At 38.9% G+C, this 21555-nt stretch overlaps 1 protein-coding gene and 1 pseudogene across 1 annotated transcript in view; one reads left to right on the forward strand and one right to left on the reverse strand.

Moving 5' to 3' along the window:
• LOC103794845 (olfactory receptor 1L8) overlaps positions 1 to 21555 on the reverse strand; it is a 390653-nt gene that overhangs the window by 214171 nt on the left and 154927 nt on the right.
• On the forward strand, positions 18373 to 19203 carry LOC100406654 (large ribosomal subunit protein uL18 pseudogene; annotated as a pseudogene).

Raw genomic sequence — 21555 nt, forward strand, 5'->3', positions numbered from 1 at the left:
AAATGGAGGTGAGAATTATAATTTGTGTCAATTTTGTTCTATTGTTTTATGGCTTACATTGCTTCTAAAGAGAAATCAGCTATCATTCCTATCTTTGTTTCTCCCATAGGTAAATTTATTTTTTGTTCTGTATAAATTTATTTTTGCTTTTTAATAATTTGACTATAGTTCAGCTATATACAAAAATCTTTATGTTTATCTGGCTTGGGGTTTATTGAGCTTCCTAGATCTTGGAAAGATATTTTTCTTTGCATTTGGAAAAATTTAGTCCAATGTTCATTCAAATACCATTTTGCCCCAAACTCTCTCCTCTCTTTCTGAGGCTCTAATTATACTATTGTTAGACCTTGGGGGACAGCTTAGATTTTTTTTAATGTTTATAGCAGCTTTATTCATAATTGCCAAAAGCTGGAAAAAAAACTACAACACAGGAAGGGATAAACAAATTACACTATATTCATGCAGTGGAATACAACTCAACAATAAAAAGATACAAGGTACCAACTTGATCAATTTTAATCATGGTATATAATCTTTTTGATGTGCTGTTGGATTTGGTTTGATAGCATTTTGTTGAGATTTCTTGCATCTGTATTTATCAGGCATGTTGGCCCATGGGTTTTTTGTTGTTCTTGTTGTGTCCTCATCAGTTCTGGTATCAGGGTACTGCTGGCCTTGTAATGAGTTTGGAAGAACTCTCTTCCCTTCAATTTGGAGTAGTTTGGTTTTAGTTCTTTAAAAGTTTTGTAGAACTCAGCAATGAAGCCATCCATCCCTGGACTTTTCTTCATTGAGTACATTTTATTACTGATTCAATCCCATTGCTTGTTATTTGTCTTTTTAGGTTTTCTAGCTTAGACTTTTTAATCCCCCTAAGTAGTCTCATGAAAATAGCACAATTAGAATACTAAAATGACAACAACTTGAAGACACAAAGAATCCCCATAAATCCCCAAATACAGGAAGCTAGAGACAAATAACCAACAGTTACATGATCCAAGTGTTTTCAGCATCTGAGCAGGAGGAAACAGAGGCAACCAACAGTATCTATCTGAGCTGAGAATAGGAAAAACCCAAATATTAATTAGCAAGTACTCACCAGAATTTGTGGTTGGCCAATTTAGGAACAGAAGTTAAGGCTTAGAAGGGTTTTATCCATTCAACAATCATGAACGTCTGATGACGTCGGAGCAATCCAGGCCTTATGGAGGCCAGCATCCAAGAACCTGCCAACCCTCCGCCACAGCCAATGATCATGCACCCTGCCATGAGCCACTGCTGCTACTACTGCTGGCACATGTGAAAAAGGATGGATCCCACTGCTACCACCCATGAAATGCCTTGCCTGGCACCACCCATGGAAGTGTAGTGACCAGTGGTCCAGGAGCATCTTGACTCTCAGTGCACAGGGTTTCTAACTGCAAGGAACCAAGAACAAAGTCAGAGCACAATACCAGTACCCCAGATTTCGAGCATGCAGTCCAGAAGTGGGGTGTTGAGCCTTGATCCCCTAATATCTTCTAGAGACAAAGCCAGTCAACTGAGTCCACCTTATACCACAATTAAACCCTCAAGGTCATTAAGGTAAAAAAAAAAACCAATCCAAAGGAAAGCACCTTCAAAGATTGAAGGAGCATCAACCCATGAAGATGAGAAAGAACCAACACAAGAATTCTGACAACTTGAAAATCAAGGGTGCCTTCTTCCCTCCAAATAACTACACTAGCTCTCTATCAAGGGTTCTGAACAAGGCTAAGACGGCAGAAGTGACAAAAATAGAATTCGAAATATGGATAGAAATGAAGATCATTGAGATGCAGGAATATGTTGAAAGTCAATCCCAGAAGCTAAGAATCACAATAAAAATGATACAGGTGCTGACGGACAAAATAGTCAATATAGGAAAGAACATAACAAACCTGACGGAGCAGAAAAAACACACTACAATATTTTTATTATGCACTCACAAGTATTAATAGCAGAATAGACCAAGCAGAGGAAAGAATGTCAGAGCTTGAAGTCTAGCTTTCTGAAATAGGCAAGAATAGAGAAAAGAGAATGAAAATAAATGAATAAAACCTCTGAGAAATATGGGATTTGTAAAGAGACCAAATCTACTACTCATTGGTTTCCCTGAAAGAGATGGGGAGGATGGAAGCAACTTGGAAAACATATTTCAGGATATAATTCATAAGAACTTCTTCAACATAGCTAGAGAGGCCAATATTCAAATTCAGGAAATGCAGAAAACCTCAGGAAGATACTTTACAAGATCATCCCCAAGACACATAATCATCAGATGCTCCAAGTTTGAAATGAAAGAAAAAATGTTAAAGGCAGCAAGAGAAAAACGTCAGGTTACCAACAAAGGGAAGCCCATCAGACTAACAGCAGAATGCTGAGCAGAAATCCTATAAACCAGAAGATACTGGGGAGCAATATTCAACATTATTAAAGAAAAGAAATTCTAACCAAGAATTTCACAACCAGCCAAACTAAGCTTCATAAGCAAAAGAGAAATAAGATCCTTTTCAGACAAGCAAATGCTAAGGGAATTTATTACCACCTAACCTTCCTTACAAGAGCTTCTGAAGGAAGCACTAAATATGGAAAGACTGTTACCAACCACACTACAAAACACAGTAAACTATACAGACCAGTGACACTATAAATCAAACACAAAAACAAAGCAGCATAACAATCAGCTAACATTATAATGACAGGATCAAATCCATGTATATCAATACTTATCTTGTGTCAGTGGGCTAAATGCCCCAATTAAAAGGCACAGAATGGCAAATTCAATAGAGCCAAGACCCCATTGTCTGCTGTCTTTGAGAGACCCAGCTCACACACAATCACACTCATAAGCTCAAAATAAAGGAATGAAGAAAAATATACTAAGCAAATTGAAAACAGAAAAAAGCAGAGGCTACAATCCTAATTACAGATGAATCAGACTTAAAGATTTTTAAAAGATTAAAAGGGCATTATATAATGGTAAAGGGTTCAATTCAATGAGAAGACTTAACTGTCTTAATATATAGGCGCCCAACACAGGATCACCCAGATTCATTAAGTAAATTCTTAGAGACCTTCCAAGAGACTTAGACTGCCACACAATAACAGCAGGAGACTTCAACAACCAACTGATAGTATGATAGTATTAGACAGATTATCAAAGCAGAATACTAAGAAAGATATTCAGGACTTGAACTCAGCACTGAATCAAATGGACCTGATAGACATCTGCAGAACTCTCCACCCAAAGACAACAGAATACACATTCTTCTTATCACCACATGGCATATACTCCAAAATTGAGCCCAAAATTGGACATAAAACAATTCTCAGTAAAAGCAAAAGAACTGAAATTATAATGACCACTGTTTCAGGCCACAGCACATTCAATTTAGAAATTGAGACTAAGGGAATTGCTCAAAACCATACAAGTTATGTATATGGAAATTACACAACTTGTTCCTGAATGATTTTCAGGTAAGTAGTGAAATTAAGGCAGAAATCAAGAAGTTCTTTGAAACTAGTGAGAACAAATATTCAGTGTATCAGAATCTCTTGGACACAGCTTAAGCAGTGTTAAGAGGCAAATTTATAGCACTAAATGCCCACATCAAAAAGCTGGAAAGGTCTCAAGTTAACAACCTAACATCACAACTAAAAGAGCTAGAGAACCAAGAATAAACCAACCCCAAAACTAGTAGAGAACAAGAAATAAATCAGAGCTGAACAGGAGACTGAGACATGAAAACCCATTCAAAAGATCAACAAGTCCAAGAGTTGAGTTTTTTTTTTTCATTAAAAAATAGATAAACCACTAGCTGTAATAATAAAGAAGAAAAGAAAGAAGATCCAAATAAACACAATTAGGAAAGAAAATAGGATATTACCACTGATCCCACAGAAATACAAACAACCATCAGCAAGTACTACAAACACCTCTATGCACATAAACTAGAGGAAATAAATTCCTGAACACATGCTGTCCCAAACTGAACCAGGAAGAAATCGAATCCTTGAATAGGCCAATAACAAGCTCCAAAATTGAATCAGTAATAAATAGACTACCAACTAAAAAAAAAAACTCAGGACCAGATGATTCGCAGCTGAATTCTACCAGATGTACAAAGAGTTTTGAGTAAAAAGTTTGAATACAAATTCTTTGTACTTCCCAATAAACTAGGTATTAAAGAAACATACCTCAAAATAATAAGATCCATCTATGATAAACCTATAGCCAACATCATACTGAATGGGCAAAAACTGAAAGCATTCTCCTTAAAAACCAGCACAAGATAAAGATGCCCTGTCTCACCACTCCTATTCAACATAGTATTGCAAGTCCTAGCCAGGCAAGAGAAAGAAAGAAAGGGCATCCAAGCAAGAACATAAGAAGACTATTCCTGTTTGCAGACGTGATTATATACCTAGAAAACCCCACAGTCTTGGCCCCAAAGCTCTTTAAGCTGATAAACAACTTTGGTGAAATCTCAGGATACAAAATCAACATACAAAAATCATTTGCATTCCTACACACCAACAACAGTCAAGCTGAGAGCCAAATCAGGAATGTAGTCCTATTCACAATCACCCAGAAAGAATAAGATACCTAGGAATACAGCTAACCATGGAGGTGAAAGATCTCTATGATCAGAACTACCAAACATTACTCAAAGAAATCAGAGTCGACAAATGCAACAATATTCCATGTTCATGGATGAAAAGAATTGACATTGCTACAACGGCTACACGGTCCAAAGCAATGTACAGATTCAAGGCTATTCCCATCAAACTACTGATAACCTTCTTCACAGAATTAGGAAAAACTATTTTAAAACTCATGTGGAATCAAAAAAAGAGCCTAAATAGCCAAGGCTATCCTAAAACAAAAAGAACAAAGCTGGAGGCATTATGCCACTTGACTTCAAACTATACTACATAACTATACCATAGTAACCAAAAACACGTGGTACAGGTACAAAAATAGACACAAAAACCAATGGAATAGAATAGAGAACTCAAAAATAAGACAGCATGCCTACAACCATCTGATCTTTAACAAAGCTGGCAAAAACAAGCAATGTGGAAAGGATGCCCTATTCAATAAATGGCGCAGGGATAACCAGGCAGCCATATGCAGAAGATTGAAGCAGGACCTCTTTCTTAACCCATGTATAAAAATCAAGTCGATATGAATGAAAGACTTAAATGTAAAACACAAAACTATAAAAGCCCTGGAAGACAACCTAGGTAATACCATTATGGATATAGGAATGAGCGAAGAAATCACAATGAAGATGCCAAAAGCAATTGCAACAATAGCAAAAACTGACAAATGGGATCTAATTTAACTAAAGAGCTTCCTCACAGCAAAAGAAACTATCCTCAGAGTAAACAAACAACCTACAAAATGGCAGAAAATTTCTGCAAACTAGGCACCTGACAAAGGTCTAACATCCAGCATCTATAAGTAACTTAAACAAATTTACAAGAAATAAAACAACAGCCCCATTCATTAGTGGGCAAAGAGCCAGCAATTTATAGGGATGGCTGCTCTAGACAACTACTATTGCTATACACTGCTGCTGCTGCTGCTATGCTGGGCCACCCTACCTGTGGGATAGCCCTGATATGTCTATGGAGCAGCCATTCTGCTGTACACTGACACGCTAATAAACTTGCTTTCTTTCAAAAAAGTAAGTGGGCAAAAAGCATGAAAAGATACTTTTTTTTAAAATTTTTTATTGCATTTTAGGTTTTGGGGTACATGAGCAGAACATGCAAGACAGTTGCGTAGGTACACACATGGCAGTGTGTTTTGCTTCCTTTCTCCCCTTCACCCATATTTGGCATTTCTCCCCAGGCTATTCCTCCCCACCTCCCCCTCCCACTGGCTCTCCCCTTTTCCCCCCAATAGACCCCAGTGTTTAGTACTCCCCTCCCTGTGTCCATGTGTTCTCATTTTTTAAAAGAAGACATACATGCGGCCAACAAACACATGAAAAAAGCTCAACATCACTGATCATTAGAGAAATGCAAATGAAAACCACAATGAGATACCATCTCACACCAGTCAGAATGGCTATTACTAAAAAGTCAAAAAAATAACAGATGCTGGTGAGGTTGCAGAGAAAAAGGACACTTATACACTGTTGGTGGGAGTGTAAATTGGCTCAACTGTTGTGGAAAGAAGTGTGGTCATTCTTCAAAGACCTAAAAACAGAACTACTATTCAACCCAGCAATCCCATTACTGAGTATATACCCAAAGAAATATAAATTATTCTATTATAAAGACACATGCATGTGTACATTCATTGCAGCACTATTCACAATAGCCAAGACATAAACTCGACCTAAATGACTGTCAGTGGCAGACTGGATAAAGAAAATGTAGTATGTATGTGTATGTATACACACACACACACACACACACAGACACAATATATATATATATATATATATATATATATATCCTGCAAAGGACAGGATCTCATTCTTTTTTATGACTGCATAGTATTCCATGATATGTGTGTGTGTGTGTGTGTGTGTGTGTGTGTGTGTGTATACATATATATGTGTGTGTATATATATATATGTATAGGACAGGATCTCATTTTTTTTTTGAGATGGAGTTTTGCTCTTGTTACCCAGGCTGGAGTGCAATGGAATGATCTTGGCTCACCGCAACTTCTGCCTCCTGGGTTCAGGCAATTCTCCTGTCTCAGCCTCCTGAGTAGCTGGGATTATAGGCACGTGCCACCATGCCCAGCTAATTTTTTTTATTTTTAGTAGAGACGGGGTTTCACCATGTTGACCAGGATGGTCTCGATCTCTTGACCTCGTGATCCACCCACCTCAGCCTCCCAAAGTGCTGGGATTACAGGATCTCATTCTTTTGTATGACTGCATAGTATTCCATGGCATATATATATATATAAAATATATATATACTGCATAGTATTCCATGGTGTGTGTGTATATATATATATACATATATATATACACATATATTCTTTTTCATGACAGCATAGTATTCCATAGTGTATATATACATATATATATATGCACATATATATATATACCATGGAATATATATATATATACATATACACCATGGAATACTACGCAGTCATAAAAAAGAATGAGATCCTGTCCTTTGCAGGAACATGGATGGAGCTGGAGGTCATTATCCTTACCAAATGAACACAGGAACAGACACAAAATACCACGTTCTCACTTATAAGTGGGAGCTAAATTATGAGAACACATAGACACAAAAAGGAAACAACAGACACTGTGACCTACCTGAGGGTGTAGGGCAGGAGAAGAGACAGGAGCAGAAAAAATGCCTATTCGATATTAGGCTTAGTACCTGGGTCATGAAATAATTTGTACAACAAACCCCGATGGCATGAGTTTACCTAGGTAACAAACCTGTACAGGTACACCTGAACCTAAAATAAAAGTTTAAAAAAATTTTTAAACAAGCAAAGGACATGAACACTCCTCAAAAGAAGTATACAAGTGGCCAAAAAACATAAGAAAAAATGCTCAACATCACTAATCATCAGAGAAATGCACATTAAAATCACAATGAGATATAATCTGACACTAGTTCAGAATGACAATTATTAAAAAGTCAAAAAAAAAAAACAGATGCTGGCAAGGCTTCAGAGAAAAGGGAACGCTCATACACTGTTGGTGGAAATGTAAATTAGTTCAGCCAATGTGAAAAACAGTCTGGAGACTTCAAATAACTTAAAACAGAACTACCATTCAACTCAACAATCCCACTACTGGTTATATATCCAAAGGAAAATAATTCATTCTGCTAAGAAGAGACATGTGCTTATAAGTTTATTCACAATAGCAAAAACATGGAATCAACCTAGGTGCCTGTATTTCCCCTCATCCCATACCTCTATTTCCACTGCCTCATTTTTCCTTTCATTGAACTATTTATATTCTTCAACTACACTCTTTTGAGCATTTGGTTTTAGTCTTCTTCTCCCTCCTCCATCAGAGTAATCCTGTACCACCCTCCCCAAGCAGTCCTGTAATCATTGTTCTGATTTATTTCTTCATTGGCTAAAATACTGACTGAGGTAGGCAGAATGATGACCACCAAAATGTGTCCACATCAGAATCCCTGGAACCTGGGAAGAATGAGTGGTGCCACTGCTAAGCAGCCATGTAGATAAGCCAGATTGTCTCCTTGAGCCTCCGTTTTCTCATCTGTACAACTGGGGAAGTAAAATCTATGTCTCAGAGAGACTGAAGCTCAGAAAAGCTAATGGATTCAAAATAATTTTATAAGCCCTAAAGAGCTACACAGATACACAAGACATGCATTGTGTTATTTGATGTCCTTCAATATAAAATCAAGTAATAAATCCTTTCTGTGATTTAGTTCCAGAAAAAAAAACTCTCTCTGCCAAAAAAAAAAAAAAATTGTTTTTAATTATCCACATGGTCCCTACTCTCAGAAATGGAAAATGACAACATCAATAGACAGGGCTCTTTCATAGCAAATGATAAAAGCCTCCGTTCAAATAATTTAAGACAAAAGGAGGATTTATTGGAATAGGTCAGGAGTGAGGAAGGACTTAAAAATGACTGGTACTAGGGGTCACTCCCCTTTTTGTCTCTGCGTATTGGCTTGTTTTCTCCACCTGCACATGCTTTTCCCCACCTGCAGAGGAGCATGGCTTTCACACTCTTCAAATTCTCCAGCTCAATAGCCACAGGAAAAAAAGGAGTCTGCCCCTCCACTTTCACACTAAAATATCCTGGGACATCTTTGAACTAAAACATCCTTTAGTCATAAGGATAGTCATAACGTGGATCATATGTCAGGTCAGAAAGCAATTCTCAATACATTTCTAAAGATTTAAATTATACATATCTTCTCTGACTACAATGGAATGAAGCTAGAAATCAACAACAGAAGGAAATCTAGAAAACTCACAAATATATGGAAATCAAATAACATACTCTTAAACAACCAATAGGTTAAAGAAGAAATCACAAGGAAAATCAGAAAATACTAAGAAATGAATAAAAGCAAAAACACAACATACCAAAAGCAAAACCAGACCATATGGGTTGTAGTGAAAGCAGTGCTGGGAGTGAAATGTATAACAATACACACCTACATTGAAAAAGAAAGATCTCAGATTAATAATGGTACACCTTAAGAAACTAGAAAAAGAATAGCAAAATAGATCCAATGCTCACAGAAAGAAATAATAAAGATATGGCAGAAATAAATAAAATAGATAACAGAAAAATGAATTTTTTAGCCAGGGAAATAGTATTTGATATGTGGTAGAGTACTAATTGTTTTCCAATATCCATTTTCCCCTTCTTGCTAAAACCTCCATTTTTGAGCTGGGCATATTGCTGCCTAGCTAACATCATTTCCCAGCCTCCTCTGCAATGAGATGTGGCCATGTGTCCAAGTTCTGATCCATGAGATGTAAGCAGAAGAGTTCTGAGGTGTTTCTGGAAACTATTAAAAGAAAGAAGCTTCTCTTTTATCCTCCCTTTCCTCCTTTTTACTGCTTGGAATGCAGATGCAATGACAAGAACTCCAGCAGCCATGTTGTATCATGAAGCAGCTTTGGGAATAGGAGCTACATATGGCAGAAGAACAAAAACAGGGCCTGAGTCTCTGATATCATGTCTCTTCCTTACCAGCCTTCCTTACCAGGCAGGACTGGGTACCTAGTTTTCAGGACCCAGTGCAAAGTGAAACTGCCTCCTCTAGCCAGAGAGAGACAGAGAGCAAAAGAGGGAATCACAGTGAGTGGGGAGGATTGAGAAGACACTTGGGGAGGAATTGGTTTTCAAATCTATCCTGAACCTCTACACTTTATTCATAGAAGTCAGAGCCAAACTTGATTGTAAAAGTAGCAGTTAATGTAACTGTAGCCTCTGTCAGAGACTTCCTCAAACTCCTCAGCAGAGGAGCAGTTTATATTGAAGATCAAGCCCACCTTTATGTGGAAGTGCTTTTGCTCTTTTTCTTTTTTTTTTTTTTAATTTTTTATTGGATTATAGGTTTTGGGGTACATGAGCAGAGCATGTAAGACAGTTGCGTAGGTACACACATGGCAGCCTGCTTTGCTTTTCTTCTCCCCTTCACCCACATTTGGCATTTCTCCCCAGGCTATCCCTCCCCACCTCCCCCTCCCACTGGCCCTCCCCTTTTCCCACCGATAGACCCCAGTGTTTAGTACTCCCCTTTCTGTGTCCATGTGTTCTCATTTTTCATCACCCACCTATGAGTGAGAATATGCGGTGTTTCATTTTCTGTTCTTGTGTCAGTTTGCTGAGGATGATGTTTTCCAGATTCATCCATGTCCCTACAAACGACACGAACTCATCATTTCTGATTGCTGCATAATATTCCATGGTGTATATGTGCCACATTTGTCCAATCCAGTCTATTATCAATGGGCATTTGGGTTGATTCCAGGTCTTTGCTATTGTAAACAGTGCTGCGATGAACATTCGTGTACATGTGTCCTTATAGTAGAATGATTTATAGTCTTTTGGATATATACCCAGTAATGGGATTGCTGGGTCAAATGGAATTTCTATTTCTAAGGCCTTGAGGAATCGCCACACTGTCTTCCACAATGGTTGAACTAATTTACACTCCCACCAACAGTGTAAAAGTGTTCCTTTTTCTCCACATCCTCTCCAGCATCTGTTGTCTCCAGATTTTTTAATGATCGCCATTCTAACTGGCGTGAGATGGTATCTCAATGTGGTTTTGATTTGCATCTCTCTGATGTCCAGTGACGATGAGCATTTTTTCATATGATTGTTGGCCTCATATATGTCTTCTTTCATCAAGTATCTGTTCATATCCTTTGCCCACTTTTGAATGGGATTGTTTGTTTTTTTCCTGTAAATCTGTTTGAGTTCTTTGTAAATTCTGGATATCAGCCCTTTGTCAGATGGGTAGACTGCAAAAATTTTTTCCCATTCTGTTGGTTGCCGATCCACTCTAGTGACTGTTTCTTTTGCCGTGCAGAAGGTGTGGAGTTTCATTAGGTCCCATTTGTCTATTTTGGCTTTTGTTGCCAATGCTTTTGGTGTTTTGTTCATGAAGTCCTTGCCTACTCCTATGTCCTGGATAGTTTTGCCTAGATTTCCTTCTAGGGTTTTTATGGTGCCAGGTCTTATGTTTAAGTCTTTAATCCATCTGGAGTTAATTTTAGTGTAAGGTGTCAGGAAGGGGTCCAGTTTCTGCTTTCTGCACATGGCTAGCCAGTTTTCCCAACACCATTTGTTAAACATGGAATCCTTTCCCCATTGCTTGTTTTTGTCAGGTTTATCAAAGATTGTATAGCTGTATGTATGTTGTGTTGCCTCCGGTGCCTCTGTTTTGTTCCATTGGTCTATATCTCTGTTTTTGTACCAGTACCATGCTGTTTTGATTACTGTAGCCTTGTAGTATAGTTTGAAATCCGGTAGTGTGATGCCCCCCGCTGTGTTCTTTTTGCTTAGAATTGACTTGGCTATGCGGGCTCTCTTTTGGTTCCATATGAAGTTCATGGTGGTTTTTTCCAGTTCTGTGAAGAAAGTCAATGGTAGCTTGATGGGGATAGCGTTGATTCTGTAAATTACTTTGGGCAGTATAGCCATTTTCACGATATTAATTCTTCCTAACCATGAACATGGAATGTTTCTCCATCTGTTTGTGTCCTCTCTGATTTCGTTGAGCAGTGGTTTGTAGTTCTCCTTGAAGAGGTCCCTTACGTTCCTTGTGAGTTGTATTCCAAGGTATTTTATTCTTTTTGTAGCAATTGCGAATGGCAGTTCGCTCTTGATTTGGCTTTCTTTAAGTCTGTTATTGGTGTAGACGAATGCTTGTAATTTTTGCACGTTGATTTTATATCCTGAGACTTTGCTGAAGTTGTTTATCAGTTTCAGGAGTTTTTGGGCTGAGGCGATGGGGTCTTCTAGGTATACTATCATGTCGTCTGCAAATAGAGACAATTGGGCTTCCACCTTTCCTATTTGAATACCCTTTATTTCTTTTTCTTGCCTGATTGCTCTGGCTAGAACTTCCAGTACTATATTGAATAGGAGTGGTGACAGAGGGCATCCTTGTCTAGTGCCAGATTTCAAAGGGAATGCTTCCAGTTTTTGCCCATTCAGTATGATATTGGCTGTTGGTTTGTCATAAATAGCTTTTATTACTTTGAGATACGTTCCATCGATACCGAGTTTATTGAGGGTTTTTAGCATAAAGGGCTGTTGAATTTTGTCAAATGCCTTCTCTGCGTCAATTGAGATAATCATGTGGTTTTTGTTTTTGGTTCTGTTTATGTGGTGAATTATGTTGATAGACTTGTGTATGTTGAACCAGCCTTGCATCCCTGGGATGAATCCTACTTGATCATGATGAATAAGTTTTTTGATTTGCTGTTGCAATCGGCTTGCCAATATTTTATTGAAGATTTTTGCATCTATGTTCATCATGGATATTGGCCTGAAGTTTTCTTTTCTCGTTGGGTCTCTGCCGGGTTTTGGTATCAGGATGATGTTGGTCTCATAAAATGATTTGGGAAGGATTCCCTCTTTTTGGATTGTTTGAAATAGTTTTAGAAGGAATGGTACCAGCTCCTCCTTGTGTGTCTGGTAGAATTCGGCTGTGAACCCGTCTGGACCTGGGCTTTATTTGTGTGGTAGGCTCTTAATTGCTGCCTCAACTTCAGACCTTGTTATTGGTCTATTCATAGTTTCAGCTTCCTCCTGGTTTAGGCTTGGGAGGACACAGGAGTCCAGGAATTTATCCATTTCTTCCAGGTTTACTAGTTTATGTGCATATAGTTGTTTGTAATATTCTCTGATGATGGTTTGAATTTCTGTGGAATCTGTGGTGATTTCCCCTTTATCATTTTTTATTGCATCTATTTGGTTGTTCTGTCTTTTATTTTTAATCAATCTGGCTAGTGGTCTGTCTATTTTGTTGATCTTTTCAAAAAACCAGCTCTTGGATTTATTGATTTTTTGAAGGGTTTTTCGTGTCTCAATCTCCTTCAGCTCAGCTCTGATCTTAGTAATTTCTTGTCTTCTGCTGGGTTTTGAGTTTTTTTGATCTTGCTCCTCTAGCTCTTTCAATTTTGACGATAGGGTGTCAATTTTGGATCTCTCCATTCTCCTCATATGGGCACTTATTGCTATATACTTTCCTCTAGAGACTGCTTTAAATGTGTCCCAGAGGATCTGGCACGTTGTGTCTTCGTTCTCATTGGTTTCGAAGAACTTCTTTATTTCTGCCTTCATTTCGTTGTTTACCCAGTCAACATTCAAGAGCCAGTTGTTCAGTTTCCATGAAGCTGTGCAGTTCTGGGTCGGTTTCTGAATTCTGAGTTCTAACTTGATTGCACTATGGTCTGAGAGGCTGTTTGTTATGATTTCAGTTGTTTTGCATTTGTTGAGCAGTGCTTTACTTCCAATTATGTGGTCAATTTTAGAGTAGGTGTGATGTGGTGCTGAGAAGAATGTGTATTCTGTGGATTTGGGGTGGAGAGTTCTGTAAATGTCCACCAGGTTTGCTTGCTCCAGGTCTGAGTTCAAGCCCTGGGTATCCTTGTTGATTTTCTGTCTGGTTGATCTGTCTAATATTGACAGTGGAGTGTTAAAGTCTCCCACTATTATTGTGTGGGAGTCTAAGTCCTTTTGTAAGTCATTAAGAACTTGCCTTATGTATCTGGGTGCTCCTGTGTTGGGTCCATATATGTTTAGGATCGTTAGCTCTTCTTGTTGTATCGATCCTTTTACCATTATGTAATGGCCTTCTTTGTCTCTTTTGATCTTTGTTGCTTTAAAGTCTATTTTATCAGAGATGAGAATTGCAACTCCTGCTTTTTTTTGCTTTCCATTAGCTTGGTAAATCTTCCTCCATCCCTTTATTTTGAGCCTTTGTGTATCCTTGCATGTGAGATGGGTTTCCTGGATACAGCACACTGATGGGTTTTGGATTTTTATCCAATTTGCCAGTCTGTGTCTTTTGATTGGTGCATTTAGTCCATTTACATTTAGGGTTAATATTGTTATGTGTGAAGTTGATACTGCCATTTTGATACTAAGTGGCTGTTTTGCCTGTTAGTTGTTGTAGATTCTTCATTATGTTGAAGCTCTTTAGCATTCAGTGTGATTTTGGAATGGCTGGTACTGATTGATCCTTTCTATGTGTAGTGCCTCTTTTAGGAGCTCTTGTAAAGCAGGCCTGGTGGTGACAAAATCTCTGAGTACTTGCTTGTTCGCAAAGGATTTTATTCTTCCTTCACTTCTGAAGCTCAGTTTGGCTGGATATGAAATTCTGGGTTGAAAGTTCTTTTCTTTAAGAATGTTGAATATTGGCCCCCACTCTCTTCTGGCTTGTAGTGTTTCTGCCGAGATCTTCTGTGAGTCTGATGGGCTTCCCTTTGTGGGTGACCCGACCTTTCTCTCTGGCTGCCCTTAGTATTCTCTCCTTTATTTCAACCCTGTTGAATCTGACGATTATGTGCCTTGGGGTTGCTCTTCTTGCGGAATATCTTTGTGGTGTTCTCTGTATTTCCTGCAATTGAGTGTTGGCTTGTCTTGCTAGGTGGGGGAAATTTTCCTGGATGATGTCCTGAAGAGTATTTTCCAGCTGGGATTCATTCTCTTCGTCCCCTTCTGGTACACCTATCAAACGTAGGTTAGGTCTTTTCACATAGTCCCACATTTCTTGGAGACTTTGTTCATTCCTTTTTGCGCTTTTTTCTCTGATCTTGGTTTCTCGTTTTATTTCATTGAGTTGGTCTTCGACTTCAGATATTCTTTCTTCTGCTTGGTCAATTCGGCTATTGAAACTTGTGTTTGCTACGCGAAGTTCTCGTATTGTGTTTTTCAGCTCCTTTAATTCATTCATATTCCTCTCTAAGGTATCCATTCTTGTTATCATTTCCTCGAATCTTTTTTCAAATCTTTTTTCAACGTTCTTAGTTTCTTTGCATTGATTTAATACATGATCTTTTAGCTCACAAAAGTTTCTCATTATCCATCTTCTGAAGTCTAATTCCGTCATTTCATCACAGTCATTCTCTGTCCAGCTTTGCTCCCTTGCTGGTGAGGAGTTTTGGTCCTTTCTAGGAGGCGAGGTGTCCTGGTTTTGGGTGTTTTCCTCCTTTTTGCGCTGGTTTCTTCCCATCTTTGTGGATTTGTCCGCTGGTTGTCTGCGTAGTTGTTGACTTTTCGTTTGGGTCTCGTTTGCGGATTCAACGAGAAGAGCTCCAATCCTGGGTTATTCTCACAGTGCCATCTTGAGTCGCTCTTTTTCTTGGTAATAAAAATCAGAGCCTGACATGGGATTAGGTTTCAGCAATCCTGTTGCACAGGACACTGACCATTCTTCATCCTTTGCTATGGACTCTTCCTCCCCAACACAGCAAAATCATATTCCTCAAATGCAAATGTGACCAGAAGAACCCTGAATTTAAGCTCCCTACTGCCACAGGAAGTGAAACCCATGCCTTGAAAACGGTTTCCTCAGTGCCTCACAGCAGATCCTGAAGGGAGTGGTTGTCTCCTTGGGTCCCTCCTCATCGGGAGGTCCTCTAAACTTAAGTGGAGCCAGATTCCTAACCCAGCCCCAACTCCAGGGAGTCCTAATCTGCTCACTCAATAGCCCCCAGCACAAGTCAGGACATCCAGACCTAACAGAAATCCAAGACACTTTGAAGTCATTTAATGTATAATGCACATTAGCATGTGCATTATAAAGGTTCTAAGTAAAGGTTAGAGGTTCTAAGAAGTCCTGCAATAAGGTAATACATTTAACTTTGTTTAACTGGGTGCTTTTCATGCTTAACTAACCTTGGGCCACTATCTCATTGAGCAGCATTTCAGACCGCTGGGAAATGATGAACTGGAGATATTCATAGCCAGGTCTGTCCACACCCCCCACACTCATTTATCCGCCCCCCAGTCCCCACCCCAGAGAATAGAGAGTCTCAACTTTAGCACCAGAGAACCTAGCATGAGGCCTAGAAGAGTTGTTGTGAAATAAACAAGTGAGCAAATAAATAAAATCATACCACTGTAGTCCAGACTGAATCTAGGAATTATAACTGTGCTTCAGCACTCTCCAGGGCAATTAAGTCTGTGGCCAATGCATGATTTAGTAAGACCAATTTCTTTTTCATCATTTATACCAATTACAAACTGGAAGGCCTTGAACCAGATCTGTCTAACATACATATATGATTCATTTCACCAGCACAGGCTTCTGTTTGTTTGTCTGTCTGTCTGTCCATCTGATGCTTTTAGGTAAGGCTGGAGCTCTGCAGCTGGGCTGGTGAAAACTACCTAGTTTTCAGGACTTAGTGCAAAATGAAAATGTGAGACCCATTCCCTGGTTGAAAGAGTATTAAGAACTTTAGGACAGTTACAGAAGAGCATTAAACCAAGCCGTGGGCCCTTCTGGACACAGGAAGCACACTCTCGAAGCTAATTCTGCTGCCAGGCAGTCTAACTACTGCAAAACTAAACTTAATTTAATAAGATAATGAAGTCAGGATCATTATTATTTCTATTTTATAAATGAGGAAACTGAGAGTGCTACCTAATGTAATACAACTAGTAAGTGGTAGACAGAGATTTAAACTCATGTACTAACTCCAAAGTCCATTATCCTAACCTAACATCCACCTTCTCCATTTTCTGTCCTGCAACAAACCAAAATTTCAATGCTTTCCATGCTTCACTGATCATTGTGTGAACCTCAAGAACATTCCTATCTGCCTAGAGGTTAAGGAACTTACCCAAAGTCACAGAGCTGGGATACGATGTGAGATAATGTGTCTCCAAAGTTCACCTCTTAACCTCTACACCAGAGTTCAGATCCTGACTTACCACTTACTTCACCCTCACCCTCTTACTTATATCTTTTCACTAAAGTAAAAATTGAGGCTCACCCAGAAATAGATCCATGTCTTAGTCCATTTTCTGTTGCTTATAACAGAATACCTGAAACTCAGTAATTTGCAAGGAAAATGAATTTATCTCTTACAGTTATGGAGGCTGAGAAGTCCAAAGTTGAGAGGCCGTAACTGGTGAGGGCTTTCTCACAGGTGGGGACTCTCTACAGAGTCCTGAGGCAATGCAGGGCATCACAGGGCAAGGAAGCTGAGCATCCTAGCTCAGGTGCCTCTTCCTCTTCTTAAAAAGCCACCAGTCCCTCTCTTGTGATAACCCATCAGTCAGCCCACTAATCCATGATTGACTTAATTCATTCACCTCTCAAAGGCCACATCTCTCAACAATGTCACACTGGAGATAAAATTTCAACATGAGTTGAAAGATTTGAACCATAGAAAACCACAAAAATATAGTCAACTAATCTTTTTTTTATTGCATTTTAGGTTTTGGGGTACATGTGAAGAACATGCATGATAGTCGCATTATACACATGGCTGTGTGATTTGCTGCCTTCCTCCCCTTCACCCATATCTGGCATTTCTCCCTGCTATCTCTCACCAACCAACCCCCCACGCTGTCCCTCTCCTATTCCCCCCAGTAGACCCCAGTGTGTAGTGCTCCCCTCCCTGTGTCCATGTGTTCTCATTGTTCATCACCCGCCTATGAGTGAGAACATGTGGTATTTGATTTTCTGTTCTTGTGTCAGTTTGCTGAGAATGATGTTCTCCAGGTTCATCCATGTCCCTACAAAGGACACGAACTCATCGTTTTTGATGGTTGCATAATATTCCATGGTGTATATGTGCCACATTTTCCCAGTCCAGTCTATCATCAATGGGCATTTGGGTTGGTTCCAGGTCTTTGCTATTGTAAACAGCACCACAGCAAACATACATGTGGATGTGTCCTTATAATAGAATGATTTACAGTCCTTTGGGTATATACCCAGTAATGAGATTGCTGGGTCATATGGAATTCCTATTTCTAGGTCCTTGAGGAATCGCCACACTGTCTTCCACAATGGTTGAACTACTTTACACTCCCACCAGCAGTGTAAAAGTGTTTCTATTTCTCCACATCCTCTCCAGCATCAGTTGTCTCCAGATTTTTTAATGATCACCATTCTAACTGGCGTGAGATGGTATCTCAATGTGGTTTTGATTTGCATTGCTCTAATGACCAGTGATGATGAGCATTTTTTCATATGTTTGTTGGCCTCATGTATGTCTTCTTTTGTAAAGTGTCTGTTCATATCCTTTGCCCATTTTTGAATGGGCTTGTTTTTTTCTTGTAAATCTGTTTGAGTTCTTTGTAAATTCTGGATATCAGCCCTTTGTCAGATGGGTAAACTGCAAAAATTTTTTCCCATTCTGTTGGGAAAAATAAATACAACACACCCAAATACAGGATGATAGTTCATGTAACAAACAGAGATATCATTTGTCAGAGGGCTTATGCCCATATAGAGGGGGATATGACAGTCTGCGCAGCATATGTACACGAACTGCCAAAATATGGTGTGAAGGTTGGCCTGACAGATTACGCTGCAGCGTATTGTACTGGCCTGCTGCTGGCCCGCAGGCTTCTCAATAGGTTTGGCATGGACAAGATCTATGAAGGCCAAGTGGACATGACTGGTGATAAATACAATGTGGAAAGCATTGATGGTCAGCCAGGTGCCTTTACCTGCTATTTGGATGCAGGCCTTGCCAGACCTACCACTGGCAATAAAGTTTTTGGTGCCCTGAAGGAAGCTGTGGATGGAGGCTTGTCTATCCCTCATAGTACCCAGCAATTCCCTGGTTATGATTCTGAGAGCAAGGAATTTAATGCAGAAGTACACCCAAAGCACATCATGGGCCAGAATGTTGCAGATTACATGCGCTACTTAATAGAAGAAGATGAAGATGCTTACAAGAAACAGTTCTCTCAATACATAAAGAACAGCATAACTCCAGAAATGATGGAGGAGATATATAAGAAAGCTCATGCTACCATACGAGAGAATCCAGTCTATGAAAAGAAGCCCAAGAAAGAAGTTAAGAAGAAGAGGTGGAACTGTCCCAAAATGTCCCTTGCTCAGAATAAAAATTGGATAGCTCAAAAGAAGGCAAGCTTACTCAGAGCTCAGGATTGGGCTAATGAGAGCCAAACCAAACAATTTTCTATAAGGATTTTTCAGATAAAGACAATAAACTTATGGACAGCAATTTAAAAAATAATAATAAGGTAAAATTTAAAACCTCTACTCTGAGAAAAAGACTTTCAAAAGAATGAGAAGACAATACACCAACCGGGTGAAATATTTGCAAAAAACATATCTGGTAAAGGACTACTATCCAAAATATACTAAGATCTCTTAAAACTCAACAATAAGAAAAAGAGTAATTCAGTTGACACCTAAACAGATACCACACCAGAGAAGATATACAGATGATAAACAAACATGTAAAAAATGCTCCACATTGAAGATGTGGAGAAATAGGAATACTTTTACACTGTTGGTGGGAGTGTAAATTAGTTCAACCATTATGGAAGACAGTGTGGCGATTCCTCAAGGACTTAGAAATAGAAATTCCATTTGACCCAGCAATCCCATTACTGGGTATATATCCAGAGGATTATAAATCATTCTATTATAAGGACACATGCACATGAATGTTCATTGCAACACTGTTTACAATAGCAAAGACTTGGAACCAACCCAAATGCCTATCAATGATAGACTGGACAGGGAAAATGTGACACATATACACCATGGAATACTATGCTCCCATAAAAAACAATGAGTTTGTGTCCTTTGTAGGGACATGGATGAACCTGAAAACCATCATTCTCAGCAAACTGACACAAGAACAGAAAATCAAACACCGCATGTTCTCACTCATAGGTGGATGTTGAACAATGAGAACACATGGACACAGGGAGGGGAGCTTCACAGACTGGGGTCTGTGTGGGGGAACTAGGGGAGGAACAGCAGGGAGTAGAGAGGTTGGGGAGGGATAATATGGGGAGAAATGCCAGATACAGGTGATGGGGAGGAAGGCAGCAAGCCACGTTGCCATGTATGTTCCTATGCAACAATCTTGCATATTCTTTACATGTACCTCAAAACCTAAAATGCAATAAAAAATATATATATTTATAATAAATTTAAAAAATGCTCCACGTCATATGTCATTAGGGAAATTCAAATTCAAACAACAATGAGATATCATTACACAGCTATTAGAATGACCAGATCAGAACACTGACAACACCAAATGCTGATGAGAATATGGAGCAAGAGGAATTCTCATTCATTGCTGGTGAGAATGCAAAATGATAAAGTCACTTTGGAAGACAGTTTGATAATTTCTCACAAAATTAAACAAACTCTTACCATATGATCCAGCAATCATGTTCTTTGGTATTTATGCAAATAAGTTGAAAATTTATGTCCACACGAAAACCTGCACAGACATTTTAGCAGCTTTATTCATAGTCACCAAAACTTGGAAGTAACCTAGTTGTCCTTCGGCATGTAAATGAATGAGTAAACTGTGGTACATCTAGACTATACAATATTATTCAGTGCTAAAAATAAATGCTATCAAGCATTGAAAAGATATGCAAGAACGTTAAATGCACATTACTAAATGAAAGAAGCCAATGTGAAAAATCAATTACACTGCATGATTCCAACTAAATGACATTTTAGAAAAGGCGAAAATATGGAGACAGTAAAAAGATCTGTAGTTGCTAAGGGTTAGAGCGAGAGAAGGATGAACAGGTGAAGCACAGAGGATGTTTTGGGCAGTAAAACTATTCTATATGATACTGTATGATGGTGGGTACATGTCATTATACATTTGTTGAAACCTGTAGAATGTACAACATGAAGTGAACCGTAATGTAAACTATGGACTTGGGTGATAATGATATGTCAATACAGATGCTCCTCAACTTATAATGGAGCTACACCCTGATAACCCAATGGTAAACTGAGAATATCATATATCAAAAATGTATTTAATACACCTAACCTACAGAACATCATAGCTTAGCGTAGCCTATTTTAAATGTGCTAACACATACATTAGCCTACAGTTGGCAAGATCATCTAACACAAAGCCTGCTTTATAATGAAATATTGAATATCTCATGTAATTAATTGAATGCTGTACTGAAAGTATAAAAAGAGAATGGTTATATAGGTAATTGAAGTATGATTTCTACTGAACATGGATTATTCACACTATAATAAAGAAAAATTTTAAGTTGAGCCAGGCACAATGGCTCATGCCTGTAATCCCAGCACTTTGGGAGGCTGAGGCGGGCTGATCACCTGAGGTCGGGAGTTCGAGAGCAGTCTGACCAACATGGAGAAACCCCATCTCTACTAATAATACAAAATTAGGATGTAGTGGCGCATGCCTGTGATCCCAGCTATTTAGAAGACCGAGGCAGGAGAATCGTTTGAACCTGGGAGGCGGAGGTTGCAGTGAGCCAAGATTGCGCCATTGTACTCCAGCCTGGGCAACCAGAGCAAAACTCCCTCTCAAAAACAAAAATTTTAAGTTGAGCC

This window comes from Callithrix jacchus, chromosome 1 (genome assembly GCF_049354715.1).
Source record: "Callithrix jacchus isolate 240 chromosome 1, calJac240_pri, whole genome shotgun sequence".
Classification (NCBI taxonomy): Eukaryota; Metazoa; Chordata; class Mammalia; order Primates; family Cebidae; genus Callithrix; species Callithrix jacchus.